Here is an 18,060-nt window from a genome sequence, read left to right as displayed (position 1 = left end):
AGACCGCTGACGACGATTTGGCACCACCGATAACACCGAATGACTTACTCTTGGGCAGCTCAAACGGGATCAAGCCACCTGCACCGTTCGATGATACAGCGACGGCCGTAAAGTCAACATAGAAAGCGTCGCAGTGTAAAGCCAACTTGTTTTGGAAAAAATGGATAGCCGAGTGCTTTTCGACCCTGACTCACAAAACAAAGTGGTTCCTTCCATCTCGTCCGATCGAGGAAGGTGATTTAGTGTTGATTACTGATAACAACCTACCGAGGAATTGTTGGCCGAAAGGAAGGGTGATAGAAGTGGTTAAAGCCAACGACGGCCAAGTAAGGCGAGCCACCGTGCAGACAGCAAGCGGAATCATCGAAAGACCTGCAACGAAGATAGCCGTGTTGTACGTTCGTAGACCTAACAAATGAAGAACGATACGGTCAACCCACCAAACCCAGAACGTATTTGTGGTGATGCGGCACCAGCGTAACGGTTGAACGATAAACGGAAGTAGATCACCGACTTTAGTAGGGTAAGTTGCGTATACGTACCGGGCGGGAGAATGTTGCATAAAACAACGAGGTCGGCGAAAAGTGACAAATTGTTGTTTACAATTTGTGTTTATTGATAAGCCGTTGACAGCCGAACCGAAACGTCGCCGATTTGCCGTTACCAGAGGGAGCAGAAAAAACATCGCCGCGCGAATCGAAAAACGGCCATCGCGCGAGCGCCATGAGATCAAGTCAGAAAGCATAGGAAAGCGTACGTGAAATTTTTTAACCGATCCGCCGCGAAAATTTACTTTGCTACGTTGTGAGATTTTGAGCAATAAAGTAGTGCAGTAAACGACGAGTTAAAAGATCACGTTTTAAGTTTCAGTTGAAGAAAGAACTTTGCTTCTAGAACACTCAGCTAGTTACGTTTTTTTTTTGTTGGCAAAAACGATGGTTCTTGTCACTAACTTCCTGTTTTGGGTTTAATGCATTTACTGTTCCTGCTTTGAGTTTCATACTGTTCCTGCTTATGTTGTGCGTTTCGTTGTTGTTGTTGCTACACCTGATGGTCAACCTCTATTGTACGCCCCTTCGGAAATGGTCGACAATGTGATTAGGCACACTCATGAGCGACTTGACCACCTGGTTCCCCCTTACGCAAGAAGTACATACTTGTTGTTATCGATGCTTTCTCTAATTTAACCAAACTTTTCCCAACCTCTTCAACTAATGCGAAGAAAGTTTGTTCTGCCCTTTCCCCAACGGAAAAAAGTAGAAAGCTTGGAGCAAAATAATCGTTTATCTCCCACTATCCTCTATTCTGCGCTTGCTTGCACTCATGCGCGTGCGCTCGAGTATATTCTCTCATAATTGAGTATTCGCAGTTCATCCCGTGCAGTGAGAATGTATGTGTTAATGTAGCGAAATTTGTCTCTGTATCTCATTCCCCACCCCCAAAAATCCACATTAACTCTCCGCGCACTCTTAAAATTTCGGCGCGCACGCTACGTACAACACAATACCAAAGGTCGTTCAACCGCTCGCACTGATCAATGTTGCGATGGTTCAATCGGAACGCCGACACTTCAAGTCACAGACTTGGTGTGAGGAAAAAGTTTTTCTGACCTAATCGACAACACACGCGCGACGACACATATCGACACATCGACCGCTGTCGATGGAAGTGATGACCCGTCCGGCAAAATGAGTGTATTTTTTGAGTGATTTGAGTACCGTCCCCCGTTAGCAGTTACTCTTAGAGGAATGAGTTACACCCTCGCGCGAGCCCTCCCCCTCCCCACCTGGAACGCACGGTGCGCTCTGCAGTTCTCAATGTGTTGTGTTCTTTCCAATCATGCTACCAACACATCCAAAGATATTTGTTTCTTTCGTTTCTCGTTTTCTTTCATGCATTGCCGCGATCGCAAATACGCACTTATTCTAACAACATACACAAACACGGTCATTTTTGGTTACATTAAACACTTTATTGAAACATAAAGTACACTTTCACAACATATTTAGAATCCTTCATACTCACGAATGGCGTCATACTGTAAAGTACCGGGTCGAGCCAGGCTGCGGGAAACTTGTCGACAATCTGCGTTGCCTCTGTTCAGCAAATTCTTAACTGTCGATGCACGCACTGCATGTGCGTCTGTGCACACTGTTTATTCACTGCACGCTTTACCAAAACACACCGGCGCACGAGACTTTGAACGAAATGCGCACCAACGCACAAGCACTGCGCGCGGGACTTAGAACAAAACGCGCACAACCATCTCCAAGTTGTTGAGCTCGCTGAAGGAAGGCACACACACATTCACAGACGGCTCGTCAAAGCACGGTATTTGTATTGGTGTTAGTGAAGCGCGCGTGTAAAACAGAATGCGAACTCTCATCGCAGCGCGTTTCTCCTTGCTTCCTCAAGCTTTCTCATACCCCTCGGCCTGAATCACTCAAAATTTGGGGTCTCATTGTTTGCGTGGGATCTAAAAATAGATCTGTGGGGCGATTGAGAGGGGGCGCGTAGAACAGAGAACGTAAGCGTGAGTAAGTCGTCGCGTGTGTGTGTTGTACACTCTCGAGAACTTGAGCGTTGAGCAACAGTCAAACGAACGCGACGACTTTCCAGATAATTTTACAAGTATATTTATTGACGAAAGCTTAACCAACGGTGAAACAGTAAAAAAAACTTCTGGATCGTCGTACGGTTAGAATAGAAAAAAGCCGCCGCACTCTGTTTCTTTCCGTACATCCACCTTATCCTTTCCGTTCGCATTATCCGTGTGTTATCAAGTATCCGTTTATCTTTTACACCGGGCAGTCATCAATACGCGTTATTATTATAACATCGAACAGTTGCCAGACTCGTCGCAACACACATGTTCTACATTTTTCTGACTCTAAGCAACCAAAGTAGAACGGGAAGTAGAAGGCTACTTCATATTCTATTTTTCTTACTACTTCGCAGCGTTTTGAATCGCTTGGGTCCCAATCAGTGCTGCAAAATGTCATGAGTATCACGAGATTTTCACCAACGAAAACAATGAACATATCCGTGGTAGCTTGATGCTCATTGCTGATAGTCAATAAAAGGGCGTCATGACATGCTGAGGACGACATGTGAATTCTTGAGTCCAACACGATACTCTGACTGACAAGCTTAGCTTAATGCCGGCGCAAGCATAATCATGATTTTTTTCTGGCTGTGAACACCCACCAAGCAAATTGACCAAAAGTCGACTGAATTGAGCGACCTTTTCCATACAAGCAACTCACAGCTGCGGCGGCTTAAACACACATTCAAGCAGTACATGAGCGATTCCTATTGAAACCGATGTCAACCATGCTACTCAATCATTCTCTCTCGTTATTTTATCAGTTTTATTTTTTTGGCACAACTGGCGCACGCACCATTTAGAAAAAATCCGTTTGACAGCAGCACGAAGCAACACAAAAACATTTATTTTTCACCGTGATCAGTTAATTTTGGAAAGAAAACTAAAACTTTACGATGGCAGCACAGCGTGATAAAAAGACTGGTTCCTCGTACCGGAAGCGTGATAGCTTACTCAAGCAGTATTCAAGGGAATCGGGCATGGATATGGAGGAAGCAGGATGTAGCTACCAATATTCGGCACCGACTGGTAAAGCTTGTGTAGACGGACCGTGGCGGACTGATGCAAATATTACTTCCAAAAATGCTTACAGCAACACCAGAGCCATCTGCTCATTCCGCTGCTCCTGTGATTGAGCATGATGTTCCAATGCCGGGGGATGAATTAGGTATTGTTTGCTATGATTGGATTTGCTGCAGTGTTTTAATGTTGCTTGTTTTCAGCTGCACACTGTTCTGATAGTGATGCGCATTTTTCGGACCCTGAGGACCCTTTGTCCTTCAAGGATGCTCTTCGCGTATGGGTGTTGGAGGCCAATATTTCGCATCGCCGCACAAATGTGTTGCTAGATTTGCTTCGCAAACACAACCATCCTGAGCTGCCGAGGGAAGCAAGAACTTTTTTAAAGACTCCCTCAGCGAATTCCACACGGAGTCTGGTCTCTACAATCTCGGGTGGTCAATTATGGTATCAGGGGATTGCTAGCAGGCTTAAATCGTACTTTAGGTTATTATAATTGTTTTAGCACAAGCGACTGGTACGATGAGCCTAAAATGGCACATTTGTTTAGTTCATATTACATGAATCCGGTTTCTTCGCTGTTTTAGACTTGTGACACCGGACTTCAATGAAATGGAGCTAATTTTCTTTGTGGATGGGCTACCACTTCACAGAAGTGATTTAACTCAGTTTTGGCCTATCCTAATGAGAATTCATGACATGCCAAATGTACCGGTAATGACGGTGGCAATTTTTTGTGGGGAAAGTAAGCCGAGAAGCCTTCAAGGTTATTTGCAACCATTTGTCACGGAACTAAACTACTTGCAAGCCAATGGACTACAGTCTGTTCCCGAGCTACGCGGTTTCTGCGTTCCCGACGAATCCGCGTAACTCGAATATCCGCGTAAGTCGAATTTCACGCTTTTTACTAAAATACTATTCATTACTCGCAGTTTTTTATTTAAATTAATACTTTTATACACTTCATTATTTATTTGCTATGATTCGTGCAGAAAATTCTAATATTTCTGGCTTTTAGCGGTTTCAATTTGTTAGCAAAAATGCAATTTATACCGAACTTGAAGCAAATTGTACTGATTTGACATTTAATCTGTCAAATTTAGAAAACCGCGTATCTCCGAATCCGCGTAAGTCGAGAACCGTGTAACTCGGGAACAGACTGTACTGATAAACGGTCGCCCATATAAAATATGGTTTCGGGCCATGATAGCAGATACACCAACTCGACCGTACATCAAAGGTACGAATAGTTAGCTTGTAATTTCGCAACGATTATTCATGACTGTGTATTACATTGCAGGTGTTAAATCATGCAACGCTCGTTACGGGTGCATAAAATGCAAGACCCACACCACTAAGGATCCAACAACGAAACGCACCTACTACGGGCAGTTTGGTGCTGCGCGACGGACCCATGAAGAGTTCTGTAGTGGTGCATACGTCGACCATTGAAAACCACAACACCTTTGGTTAAATTTACAAATGTTCGTGTAAATAAAATTTACATGTTCGTTCCGGTGCCTCATAGTATGGCGTAAAATATTTTTTTTCTCAAAACTAAAAAGAGAAGCATAAGGTATTTCATGTTCAAAATTCATAATATGTTTCGTTGCACATTACCGTCTTAACATTTTTTTTTTATTTACATAAATTCAAAATCCCCCCCCCTCTCTCTCTCTCTCTCTCTCTCTCTCTCTCTCTCTCTCTCTCTCTCCGTCTCTCTCTCTCTCTCACACACACACACAATATTTACATCATTTCACGCGTTTTCATCTACATTTTCATCGACATCTAGACAAGATGGATTTGTGGCTTTCCGCATTTTTTCGGCTTTCACCTGGTCCGGAGCGTTGCGAAACTTTTTGCCGAAAAAATTTTCTACCAGTGTTTCGTTTATTGCATAGAATCGATTGCTGGCAATCATTTTAATAAGCTTAACTACCCTTCGTAGCTCGCGAAACGGAAATCGTTTTATTGGTCTGCCACCACCAGTCCAGCTGCATTGCGCGAGAAGCTCCTTCGTGAATAAAAAGTTCAATGCTTCCTGCATCCTCGTCTCGGGAGCTTCGCTGGCAATGCGCCCGTTCGCCCATGTAAATAATCTACCCTAGTACTGGGGATCAGACAGCTTTTGATTGAATTCTTTCAATTCTTCCACATTATTGAGGAGTTCAAACTCAAATTCTTCCTCCTGATGGGCTTGAAGTACCCTATTGCAAACACAATTCTTCACCTGGTCGGTCGTTACCTGGACCAGCGCCACTGACTTTTGTCGTTTTCGTCGTTTTGTGGCTCTGCCGGAAGTGGCTCTATCGGAAGTGGTTCTGGTGGAAATGGTTCTGTCGGAAGTGGCTTGGTCGGCTGTGGCATTGCTGGTTGCACTACGGTAGATGTGAGAGTGGTTGGCTGCACAGGTAAGGATGTTGTTGGCGGTACTTTTTTCATGGCCGATGTTAGTTGCTGTTTCAGTGGTTGGTACACGAATCGCTCTGGCACTTTTCTTGTTGGCTGATTAGGATTACGTGAAGATGGTTGCTGCAGGAAGGGTATTTTTTTTTAATGTATCCGCAATTTATTTGTCAAAAAATGTATATATTTAACATTCAACTGCGTGCACCTTCCGATGGGGGTTACACGTTAGGGAATTACCCACCGGATAAGACCGTCCGAGTGGACCTTCCTTTTTTATTATTATTATTTTATTTTTTTGTTACGCATTTATACACTATTGTCCCTTCGTCCTTTATGAGAAAAAATCCTTGTGACCTAGCTTAAGCCCTTCCGTTACTTCCGTGGGGGTCATCTATTGTGCCTTGAGCAGCTCTCTTAGCGCCCTGATGATACTTGAGCGGTAACGGCTGCTTCTTCTTCTGGTGTCAGGCCAGTACGCCTCTCCTGTCTCTCGCCCGATGGTGACGGCGACGATGGTGTCACCGTAGCTTGGCGCTGGTCCACTTCCGCAGTAAGTTGCGCTGTGTGACCCTGCAGCTGACTGTCGGATAGTTGCTGCAATTCGACCCGTCTCTGCGTTCGCCTCCGGCTGTGTTGTGGTGTCGAAGGTGTTACTGCTGCTGTTACTGGTGCTGCTGTGGCTTCGGCTGGTGTTGCATAGCTGGCTGCTGGCATGTACAAAAGTCTTAACGCGGACGCCAGTTACATGTCCCCAAGCTGCTCCGCGCGTAGCCGAGCTCTACTGGCCCTTGTTTGGCGGTTTCGGGCCGTTCGTCGTACTGCAGCCTGATCGTCCTGCGCCTGCTCTACGTTGACTGTTGCCTCTGCGGAGGCGGAATTGATAAGCGCGTTCATCGCTGCCTCATCCTCCCTCCAGCGCAGCTGCCGAACTGTGGTGATGCGTTGTGCCGCCTCCTTAATTTGGGTCCAAGAATCTGAACTTTGGAACAACTTCCGCCCGATGTTCTCCTCGGTAATAAGACCGTCTGTTCCCAGCTCCAGTAGGTCGCGCCGGACTTCTACAAACCTCGGACAGTGGAACAGCACGTGAGCCACTGACTCGATCGAGCCTGTGCATTCCGGGCATTCTGGAGATGGAGCGAAGCCGCAGACGTACAGAAACTCTAGGAAAAATCCATGTTCCGAGAGTATCTGGGCAAGATGAAAATCCACCTCACCCCGCTGCAGGGAGGGTATGGCTGTAGTGGTTTGCTGGATTTCTAGCGATGATTTGGTGGGCACTTTTCTCCCTACCAATAGTACTTTTTTATTTGTATGCTGTGTAACATTCATCGGTAGAGGAAGGGATGATTTTCCCGGAGTTTTTGTTGTGATACGAGGTTGCGTGGATAATTTTCGCTGCGGCACGGATGTGGCGGGCACATTGCGAGCTAAGGCATGTTTTGATTGCTTGGTAGGCACGGTTGATCCATTTGACGATGATGCTCGTGGTTCTATCGTCGTTGTGATGTGTGATATGCGGGTGGAAGTAGCTGGGATCGATATAAGCACGGATGTACGGGGTTGTCCTGGTTGAATAAAAACATTTTTTTTTGCGTATCTCGGGAGGTACAGCACTTGAAGTGGGAGAATCTTCGAGGGATGATGGTGGTGTTGCTGAAAAAATGTAGAAGTCCGGCACTAGTTCATTAGACATTTTGGGATCTGTAAAACAGTTCACGCATACATCACACGTTGTTAATTCTGTGCAACAAATATCACATCACAAAATTTCATTTCTCACTTACCTGCTTGTTGTTGGCAAAAAATGACACACTTGAAAAATTTTCCCCACTGTCGACTGCTCGTAGGACTGCACTGCTCGAGAGTCAAATTGTTAATGAATGGACACTAAGATCAGGGAACTAATGTCTCTTATCCCCAAACCCCGAGACACGTGTAGACAGCTGAATGAAAAATTCGGCGAAAATTGTGCTCCACAATGCAGCACCGAACGCAGGGATCCCTTTATTGCAAAGCGTATGTATCAATGAATGGACTAATTCGAGGAAAAACAAGTGTTGCGACGATCGCTTTTGCAAAGGGGTTTATTTAATATAATAATCACGAAAACCAAGCTTTTTGTAGCGAGACTTGTTTATTTGTGTTGAGCTTAAAAAACGTCTTGGCTTCTCCTTTGCGAATGGACCGTTAAGTGTTTGAGCGCGCTTAAATCGGTTTGACCTATCTGACCTTAGCCGCGATTTTGTCCCATTTTTGGAGAGGTGGTTGGTTTCTTCTAACTGATTTCCCTCTCTTTTCCACGATCTATTCCCTTTTCCACGATCTATTCTATACGCCATCTAGTGGGCATTGATGGCACCTATCATTATTCAAAATCATAGATCAATATTCGAAATCATTCGAACATCAACAACCCGCTGTCAGTTTAAAGCCGTCCCAAGGATAATGTATTTAGAAGGTTGATTTTTATCGCTTTTGCTGGGCGACATTGTGGGGGACATCTGTCACTCTCTGCATACAAATTTCATTACCCCGCACCAGCCCTCCCCGATTTTTATACCGGAGCCCACGGAAGAGAAATGTCATTTTGCTCTGAACAGCTTCACCTTGTCATTTATAACACCTTGAGTCGTCCCAACAACAATATCCGTTCCCACATTCCCCACCGCGTGAACACATCTGCCTGCACGTTGTTGCTGTTCACTCATATCCTACCCAACAGTCAAAAGCCGAAGATTTTATATTGACCTTTCGTTTTTTCTATCTGTCTCTCGCTCTAATTTGAGTGATTTTCCCTTCGTGAGTATCCACGAGCTCCCTCGTGTGGTTGTTGTTGTTGGAAGTTGAAACCGAACCCCCTTCGTACGCTGCCAAAATCAGCGAAGAACGAAATCGAGTGGCTCAAGCGAAAGAACGAAAAAACCCAAGGACGCAAAAACCGACGGCGGCCTGCCCAAGTAGCAGAGCCGAAGTTGTTGAGAGGTTTTTCTGTGTGCCAAAGCGAGAGGCCCTGTCTTCTCTCTCTAGATTTTGGACGGCAAACCGCCGCCCGTGTAGAGGTGTGTGCGTGTGACGAAAAATTATGGATGAAATACGGGGCAAGCGGGGTTTGAAGTCTTTCGTTCGTCACACACACATGCATTTACCAGCGGATAACGCTGGACCGAGTCTACCCATCTCTCTCGATCCAACATGATTTTTCTGCTATCGCGCTCATCCGGGTGTTAGGCATCCTCAGTCTGTCCAGAACTTTCCCTATGGAAGGATGTACTGAAGTGAGGTGCGATTTATTGTGCGACGTACTTTGTTCATTTACGTTTTGTGCCGTGTTCCTTCTTCCTCAGTTATGGAATGATTTATCCTAGCAAATTGTTGAGGTAAGTTTCTTGCTGTGTGCTTGTGCAGGTACATTCAACTAACCCTTGGCGTCTAAAAAGTTACAGGTGTGTGCGCTATTTATCAACGACTACCTGCTGGCCTCGTCAACAATCTTCAAAGGAGCGACGGAAAGAAAACGTTTTCCAGTTTTAAAATATTAAGGTAAGTTTTGATCTAATCCCAAGCGCTAAACTCTCCATAGTAATACATACTACATACATTCATTATTGCTTCATTCAGCCCCCGGTGAGGACGTCATTACTTAACAGAAGCCGGTTCAACACGCGCAGCTCCTGTTCATGACGTCATCACTAAACTCAAGCCAGCTGAACACGCGCAGCACGGATGTTACCTCGAGCGCAGTAGGAGGAAGGAAGAACGAGAGGAGGAAGAACGGTAAATTTGGAAGGGGGAAAGCGTTCTGCCGTCTACACAGCGGGAGTATGCCAAAACACATGTGGGAAGGGAGAGGGATATTATTCAATAAACAGCATGCGAATGTGTGCATAAAGCAAATGTGAACAGCCTCATCATTTCTATAAGCAATCCGAAAAAGGGGGTGGAGCAAACACATTGGTATGCGTGAGCGGCTGAAGAAACCAGAACGTTTAGATGTGTGCGTGACGGATGGTTCGGGCGCCTGTGGCGAAGCTCTCGACAAGCCTGCAAACGAGAGCTTTGTGGAGAGCTTTGTAGGGAGCCCAGATTACACAGGCCGCCGTCGGTTTTTGCGTCCTTGGGTGTGTAATCTGGGCTCCCTACAAAGCTCTCCACAAAGCTCTCGTTTGCAGGCTTGTCGAGAGCTTCGCCACAGGCGCCCGAACCATCCGTCACGCACACATCTAAACGTTCTGGTTTCTTCAGCCGCTCACGCATACCAATGTGTTTGCTCCACCCCCTTTTTCGGATTGCTTATAGAAATGATGAGGCTGTTCACATTTGCTTTATGCACACATTCGCATGCTGTTTATTGAATAATATCCCTCTCCCTTCCCACATGTGTTTTGGCATACTCCCGCTGTGTAGACGGCAGAACGCTTTCCCCCTTCCAAATTTACCGTTCTTCCTCCTCTCGTTCTTCCTTCCTCCTACTGCGCTCGAGGTAACATCCGTGCTGCGCGTGTTCACCCAAGGACGCAAAAACCGACGGCGGCCTGTGTAATCTGAGCTCCCTACAAAGCTCTCCACAAAGCTCTCGTTTGCAGGCTTGTCGAGAGCTTCGCCACAGGCGCCCGAACCATCCGTCACGCACACATCTAAACGTTCTGGTTTCTTCAGCCGCTCACGCATACCAATGTGTTTGCTCCACCCCCTTTTTCGGATTGCTTATAGAAATGATGAGGCTGTTCACATTTGCTTTATGCACACATTCGCATGCTGTTTATTGAATAATATCCCTCTCCCTTCCCACATGTGTTTTGGCATACTCCCGCTGTGTAGACGGTAGAACGCTTTCCCCCTTCCAAATTTACCGGTCTTCCTCCTCTCGTTCTTCCTTCCTCCTACCGCGCTCGGGGTACCATCCGTGCTGCGCGTGTTCAGCTGGTTTCAGTTTCGTGATGACGTCATGAACAGGAGCTGCGCGTGTTGAACCGGCTTCTGTTAAGTAATGACGTCCTCACCGGGGGCTGAATGAAGCAATAATGAATGTATGTAGTATGTATTACTATGGAGAGTTTAGCGCTTGGGATTAGATCAAAACTTACCTTAATATTTTAAAACTGGAAAACGTTTTCTTTCCGTCGCTCCTTTGAAGATTGTTGACGACGCCAGCAGGTAGTCGTTGATAAATAGCGCACACACCTGTAACTTTTTAGACGCCAAGGGTTAGTTGAATGTACCTGCACAAGCACACAGCAAGAAACTTACCTCAACAATTTGCTAGGATAAATCATTCCATAACTGAGGAAGAAGGAACACGGCACAAAACGTAAATGAACAAAGTACGTCGCACAATAAATCGCACCTCACTTCAGTACATCCTTCCATAGGGAAAGTTCTGGACAGACTGAGGATGCCTAACACCCGGATGAGCGCGATAGCAGAAAAATCATGTTGGATCGAGAGAGATGGGTAGACTCGGTCCAGCGATATCCGCTGGTAAATGCATGTGTGTGTGTGACGAACGAAAGACTTCAGACCCCGCTTCCCCCGTATTTCATCCATCATTTTTCGTCACACGCACACACCTCTGCACGGGCGGCGGTTTGCCGTCCAAAATCTAGAGAGAGAAGACAGGGCCTCTCGCTTTGGCACACAGCAAAATCTCTCAACAACTTCGGCTCTGCTACTTGGGCAGCTGGCTTGAGTTTAGTGATGACGTCATGAACAGGAGCTGCGCGTGTTGAACCGGCTTCTGTTAAGTAATGACGTCCTCACCGGGGGCTGAATGAAGCAATAATGAATGTATGTAGTATGTATTACTATGGAGAGTTTAGCGCTTGGGATTAGATCAAAACTTACCTTAATATTTTAAAACTGGAAAACGTTTTCTTTCCGTCGCTCCTTTGAAGATTGTTGACGAGGCCAGCAGGTAGTCGTTGATAAATAGCGCACACACCTGTAACTTTTTAGACGCCAAGGGTTAGTTGAATGTACCTGCACAAGCACACAGCAAGAAACTTACCTCAACAATTTGCTAGGATAAATCATTCCATAACTGAGGAAGAAGGAACACGGCACAAAACGTAAATGAACAAAGTACGTCGCACAATAAATCGCACCTCACTTCAGTACATCCTTCCATAGGGAAAGTTCTGGACAGACTGAGGATGCCTAACACCCGGATGAGCGCGATAGCAGAAAAATCATGTTGGATCGAGAGAGATGGGTAGACTCGGTCCAGCGTTATCCGCTGGTAAATGCATGTGTGTGTGACGAACGAAAGACTTCAAACCCCGCTTGCCCCGTATTTCATCCATAATTTTTCGTCACACGCACACACCTCTACACGGGCGGCGGTTTGCCGTCCAAAATCTAGAGAGAGAAGACAGGGCCTCTCGCTTTGGCACACAGAAAAACCTCTCAACAACTTCGGCTCTGCTACTTGGGAAATGATGAGCGAGTGTGCTGTGACAATAACACACACACACGCACAAGGCGACACCCGAAGTCTGGTGCGATACCGGCTTTCAGTGGAGCAAGTACACACATGCACACATTTGGCCACACCAGCGATCTGTTCTAGTGCAGGTAGTTTTCTGCAGTCCACGGTGATACTACACACAGCCACGCACTTGGCGATACACGCTGTGTGGTGGACGTTCAGAATTCAGTGGTGCAAATACACACATGCATACACTTGGCGACACACGCTCTGCTGTGCGGTGAGGTTTGTGTTCTGTGTCCAGTGGTGCAAATACACACACACACACGCACTTGGCTACACACGCAGTACGGCGCGGTTGGCTTGGCAGAAGCGCATACACATATTCACGCAGTAGGCTTTACTTTCAGTCCAGTGAGGTTGGTGCTTGTGTGGTGTTTCAGCGCTTGGTAGTCAGCGGATAAACCCCGTAAAAAATGGAGTTTTGTTTAATTTGAGGTAAGTAAAAGTGATTAAAATTAACAACCAACATCTCCCCTTCTAATTAATATCATTTTTTTTTCATTTCATGTGTGTTTCACGGCGAACGGAGACAACAAAAACCTGTGGCTGTGTCGTAGTGTTGGAGCAGTGGCCCGTACAGTGCAGCGAGAAAAACCAGGAGCAACAGCGATGAGGAGCAGAAAGTGCTGTGCTGAATTTGTTTTTTTTTTCACTGTGCGAGTGTAAAAAGTGTTGTTTTTAATTATGTGCGTTGATTTATAATTAAGTGCAGTGATTATTGTGCAAGTGTTGTGTTTTTTTTTTGTATTGTTGGTTCGATATTCAATAAATCGATTTACGATAGTTTAATGGTGTGCACTGTATCATTTCGGAAAGAAATCCTGGCAAAAAAGGGGGAGGGGGCTAATTAAACGAAGGTTCGTGCAGACCCCCCCCAACCAACCAAACTAGGCATGTGTAAAATGAACGAGAATCGCACCGTTCGAACAGTTCGGTAAAGTGCACGAACGAACGAGGTTCTTAACAAAAAGAACGACCAGGACTTTTGGAAGAAACTGACTACACCGAACGCGTTCGAACGTTCCGTTCAGTGTTCGACGGCACACATAAATGTGGTAATGAAACGTGCAAAATCATATTGCTTTCTCGCTCTTTCTCGCACCGTGCGAACGGGTCGTCAGAGATCAAAATGTACCGTGTTGGTGTTGAAATCGTACCCATACAACTCAATTCCTCGAACGCCGTCGAATTTGTCCAGCAGTGTTCGATACGTGTGCTGTTGGTGTGGAAATCGTATCTATACGACTGAATTCATCGAACACGTTCGAACTAGTGTTCGATCTGTGTTCTGTTGGTGTGTAAAGCGTACCTACACAACTGAATTCATCGAACGCGTTCGAACTGGTGTTCGATCTGTGTTCTGTTGGTGTATAAATCTTACCTACACAACTGAATTCATCGAACGCGTTCGAACTGGTGTTCGATCTGTGTTCTGTTGGTATGGAAATTATACCTATACAATTCAATAGATCGAGCCCGTTCAAACGGATTAGTCATTGTTCGCGAATGAACTGAACTGAATTGATTGCGCTCATCATGTTGATCCATATTTAAGTAGTTTTTTTAAATAGAATCCTTAAGTGTGTATAAGGCATGGGGTACAATATATGCAGGAGACATTTTTGCTCGTATTAGTTTTTTACATGCTTTACATGTTTTACAGTTTTTGGTCGGTTTTGCGATCGATTGTGTTGACCAGACAGCCGAGTGTTTAATGTTTTTAAAATGATTGGTTTCAACCGCAGAATGAGTACTTCTTTGGCTACAGTATGCGTCTATGGTGGGTAAATGAAAAAGATAACGAGCGTTCTTTGTGAATAAAAACTTCATGAAACAAAGAACGAAAGAATCGTCGTTCGCGTTCGGTTCTTTTTGGTTGAGCGAACTAGTTCGTTCGCGTTCGGTGAAAAGAATCGTTTTGCCCATGCCTAAACCAAACCGTGCTCTTTCGAAGTAAATTTGCTTCGATATAGCTTCGATAGAAGTTCTCTACCGAAGGTGTATCAACTTTGATAGGCAGTTCCTACCGAAGTTAAGCTCGGGTGTTTAGCCGAAATGTTACAAAAGAGAAAGAAAAAAATTCTCTCGTTTGCTGCCGCGTTTCGCTCACACGCGCGCCCTGCCCCCTTTTATTTACGTACGTGTTTATAGCTCCTCCTCCTCCTCCTCCTCCTCTCATCTATCTTCCTACCTTATGTGCAGTGGTTATGTGTTTTATTTGAAATTGGAAGGAGAGATATTCGATTTATTTATTACGTGCGATTTAATCAGAGAATTGAAACATGGTACATGGTGGATCTACTGTTCATCACAAGCGGGCCTAACACTTTAACTATTTGTGAATTCGCGCGTGAGGACGTAAAAGACGCAATAATAATGGAGCGGTTCTAACGTAAACAGACAAAATCGCTCAGCTGAAAATTTGATAGAGCGGAATAGCATTTCATTGGAATAGCATTGCTAGTATATCATCCGCGCACCCTATGAACCGTACTTTTCCAAATATCTTAAAAAGTACGCATTGTATGAAAAAACCGTCTTAACAAGATCGATACAGAATTTCAAAACACATTTGGAAAATGTTTTTTGCTAAAAGTGACTTTTGAAATTTTACTCAGATTAATGTTTATTCCTTTAAATTAATTCATAAATGGGGTAAGGGAAATAATTTATACTAATACTAATAGACCACGACTCCATTGCCTGAAATATTTAGTGCCTCAAAGTAGTATATCCTCTTTGCCAAGCGTCTGAGTTCAACTGATTCTTCGCAAAATGTGAAGAGAGCCTACGGCCCCCTTTCAAATGCTTCGAGAGAGTGAAGCTCCTCCCCTTCCTCCATTCGTCATCTATCATTTTTTCTCCGCGCACTCACACATCTACACGCGCAGTTGTTCGCATGGCAACACGTGAGATGCGTGACATGCTTTCTCGCTCATCACGAAGGATTTGCTTCGAAAGAGCTCGGCTTGGTTGGTTGGGCCGTTCGGGTTTTGCTTCGGCTTCGGGTTTGCTTCGGCTTCGGGACCCGACGGATCGGTTGAATCCCACCGGTCACCAGCACTCAGAGATCCGCTGAGATTGAAGCTGGCTTTGAAGCTGAGTTGGCGAAATTATTCAACCGATCCATCGGGTCCCGAAGCCGAAGCAAACCCGAAGCCGAAGCAAAACCCGAACGGGGTTCGGCACGACCCTTCGTTAAAATAGCCCCCTCCCCCTTTTTTGCCAGGATTTCTTTCCGAAATGATACAGTGCACACCATTATACTATCGTAATTCGATTTATTGAATATCGAACCAACATAGAATACAAAAAAAAACAAACAACACATGCACAATAATCATTGCACTTAATTCTAAATTAACGCACATAATAAAAAAACACTTTTTACACTCGCACAAAGAAAAATTAAAATCAGCACAGCACTTTCTGCTCCTCATCGCTGTTGCTCCTGGTTTTTCTCGCTGCACTGTACGGGCCACCATCTCCAACACCACGACACTGCCACAGGTTTTGTTGTCTCCGTTCGCCGTGAAACACACATGAAATGGAAGAAAAATGATATGAATTAGAAGGGGGGATGTTGGTTGATAATTTTAATCACTTTTACTTACCTTAAATTAGAATGATCTCCATGTTTACGGGGTTTATCCGCCAAGCGCTGAAACACCACACGAGCACCAACCTCACTGGACTGAAAGTGAAGCCTACTGCGTGAATTTGTGTATGCGCTTCTGCGAAGCCAACCGCGCCGTACTGCGTGTGTAGCCAAGTACGTGTGTGTGTATATTTGCACCACTGGACATAGAACACAAACCTCACCGCACAGCGGAGCGTGTGTCGCCAAGTGTATGCATGTGTGTATTTGCACCACTGAATTCTGAACGTCCACCACACAGCGTGTATCGCCAAGTGCGTGGCTGTGTGTAGTATCACCGTGGACTGCAGAAAACTACCTACACTAGAACAGAGGGCTGGTGTGGCCAAATGTGTGCATGTGTGTACTTGCTCCACTGAAAGCCGGTATCGCACCAGATTTCGGATGTCGCCTTGTGCGTGTGTGTGTTATTGTCACAGCACACTCGTTCGTCATTTTTTTTTTTCGTTTTTTCGCTTGAGCCACTCGATTTCGTTCTTCGCTGATTTTGGCAGCGCACGAAGGGGGTTCGGTTTCAACTTCCAACAACAACAACCACACGAGGAGGCTCGGGGACACTCATCAGGGGAAAATCGCTCAAATTAGAGCGAGAGACAGATAGAAAAAACGAAAGGTCAATATAAAATCTTCGGCTTTTGACTGTTGGGATAATTTCGCCAACTCAGCTTCCCAGTCCGCAAAAGCCGAAGTTTTGTATGGGATCGTGTCGTACACATATGCCCCACTTACGTACCCACTTGCAGTACCCAAGGACTCAAAAACCCAAGTAGCAGAGCCGAAGTTTTTCAGAGATTTTTCTGTGTGCCAAAGCGAGATGCCCTGTCTTCTCTCTCTAGATTTTGGACAGCAAACCGCTGCGCGTGTAGAGGTGTGTGCGTGTGACGAACAACGATGGATGAAAAACGCGAGGAACGGGGTCCGAAGTCTTTCGTTGGTCACACACACATGCATCTACCGTTGGATTGCGCTACATCGAGTCTACCCATCTCTCTCGATCTACCATGATTTTTTCTGCTATCGCACTCATCTGGGAGTTAGGCATCCTCAGTCTGCCCAGAACTTTCGTTGTGGAAGGATGTGCGGGAGTGATGTGCGATTTCTTGTGTCCCCTACTTTCCTTGTTTACGTTTTGCGCAGTGTTGCTTCTTCTTCCATTGTGGAATGATTTATCCTAGCAAATTGTTGAGGTAAGTTTGTTGATCTCATATGTGCTTCAATGTACTAATTTAACTAATGCTTATCGTCTTCAAAGTTACAGGTGCATGCGCCATTCATCAACGCCTACCTGTTGGCATCATCAACAATCTTTATAGTAGGTGACGGAGAGAAATTGTTTTCCAGTTTTAAAATATTAAGGTAAGTGTTGCTCTCATCATATACGTAAAACTATCCAAAGTAATACGTACTACATGCATTAATTATTGGTTCATTTTTATTGACAGCGTTCAGCACAACTCAGCCACAAAACAACGCACTGGATTGCGCTAAGAACCTGTCGAAACGCGCGCAGCCCCCGGGAGCGGTAGGAGAAAGGAAGAACGAGAGGAGAAAAAACTAAAGCCAGCGCGCAGCTCTGATGGTACCCCGTACGCGGTAAGAAGAAAAAAGATCGAGAGGAGGAAGAACGGTAAATTTGGAAGGGGGAGACCGTTCTGCCGTCTCCACAGTGTGAGTATGCCAAAGCACGTGTTGGAAGGGAAAGAAAAAGTGTGGAATAAACCGCATGCGAATGTGTGCATACAGCAAAAGTAAACATGTGTGCCTCATCATTTCTATAAGCAATCCGAAAAGGGGGTGGAGCAAACACATTGGTATGCGTGAGATGCAGAATAAATCGGAGCGTTATAGTATGTGTGAACGCGATCGTTCGGGTCG

The 18,060-nt window shown here is 45.3% G+C and overlaps 3 long non-coding RNA genes across 7 annotated transcripts; 2 read left to right on the top strand and 1 right to left on the bottom strand.

The window, feature by feature from the left end:
* The first annotated feature begins 8,740 nt into the window (after window positions 1-8,740).
* On the top strand, window positions 8,741-9,934 carry LOC133392004 (uncharacterized). The gene is made up of 2 exons (XR_009765418.1): window positions 8,741-9,580; window positions 9,659-9,934. It is a non-coding gene; the product is annotated as an uncharacterized LOC133392004 (long non-coding RNA).
* A 617-nt stretch (window positions 9,935-10,551) lies between these two features.
* On the bottom strand, window positions 10,552-12,269 carry LOC133391795 (uncharacterized). 5 transcript variants are annotated; one of them, XR_009765263.1, is made up of 4 exons: window positions 11,882-12,269; window positions 11,288-11,803; window positions 11,125-11,227; window positions 10,552-11,046 (listed from the first exon to the last, which is right to left on the bottom strand). It is a non-coding gene; the product is annotated as an uncharacterized LOC133391795 (long non-coding RNA). The 5 variants fall into 5 exon arrangements; XR_009765264.1 differs by having other exon boundaries at window positions 11,125-11,221; XR_009765265.1 differs by having other exon boundaries at window positions 11,125-11,803; window positions 11,882-11,984; window positions 12,045-12,269.
* Window positions 12,270-17,083: 4,814 nt separating this feature from the next.
* Window positions 17,084-17,938, top strand: LOC133391292 (uncharacterized). The gene is made up of 3 exons (XR_009764786.1): window positions 17,084-17,372; window positions 17,438-17,541; window positions 17,628-17,938. It is a non-coding gene; the product is annotated as an uncharacterized LOC133391292 (long non-coding RNA).
* Window positions 17,939-18,060: the final 122 nt, after the last annotated feature.

This window comes from Anopheles gambiae, chromosome 2 (assembly GCF_943734735.2).
Source record: "Anopheles gambiae chromosome 2, idAnoGambNW_F1_1, whole genome shotgun sequence".
Taxonomy (NCBI): domain Eukaryota; kingdom Metazoa; phylum Arthropoda; class Insecta; order Diptera; family Culicidae; genus Anopheles; species Anopheles gambiae.
Note: the sequence above shows the minus strand (reverse complement) of the source record. Positions and strands in the feature narration are given on the sequence as shown.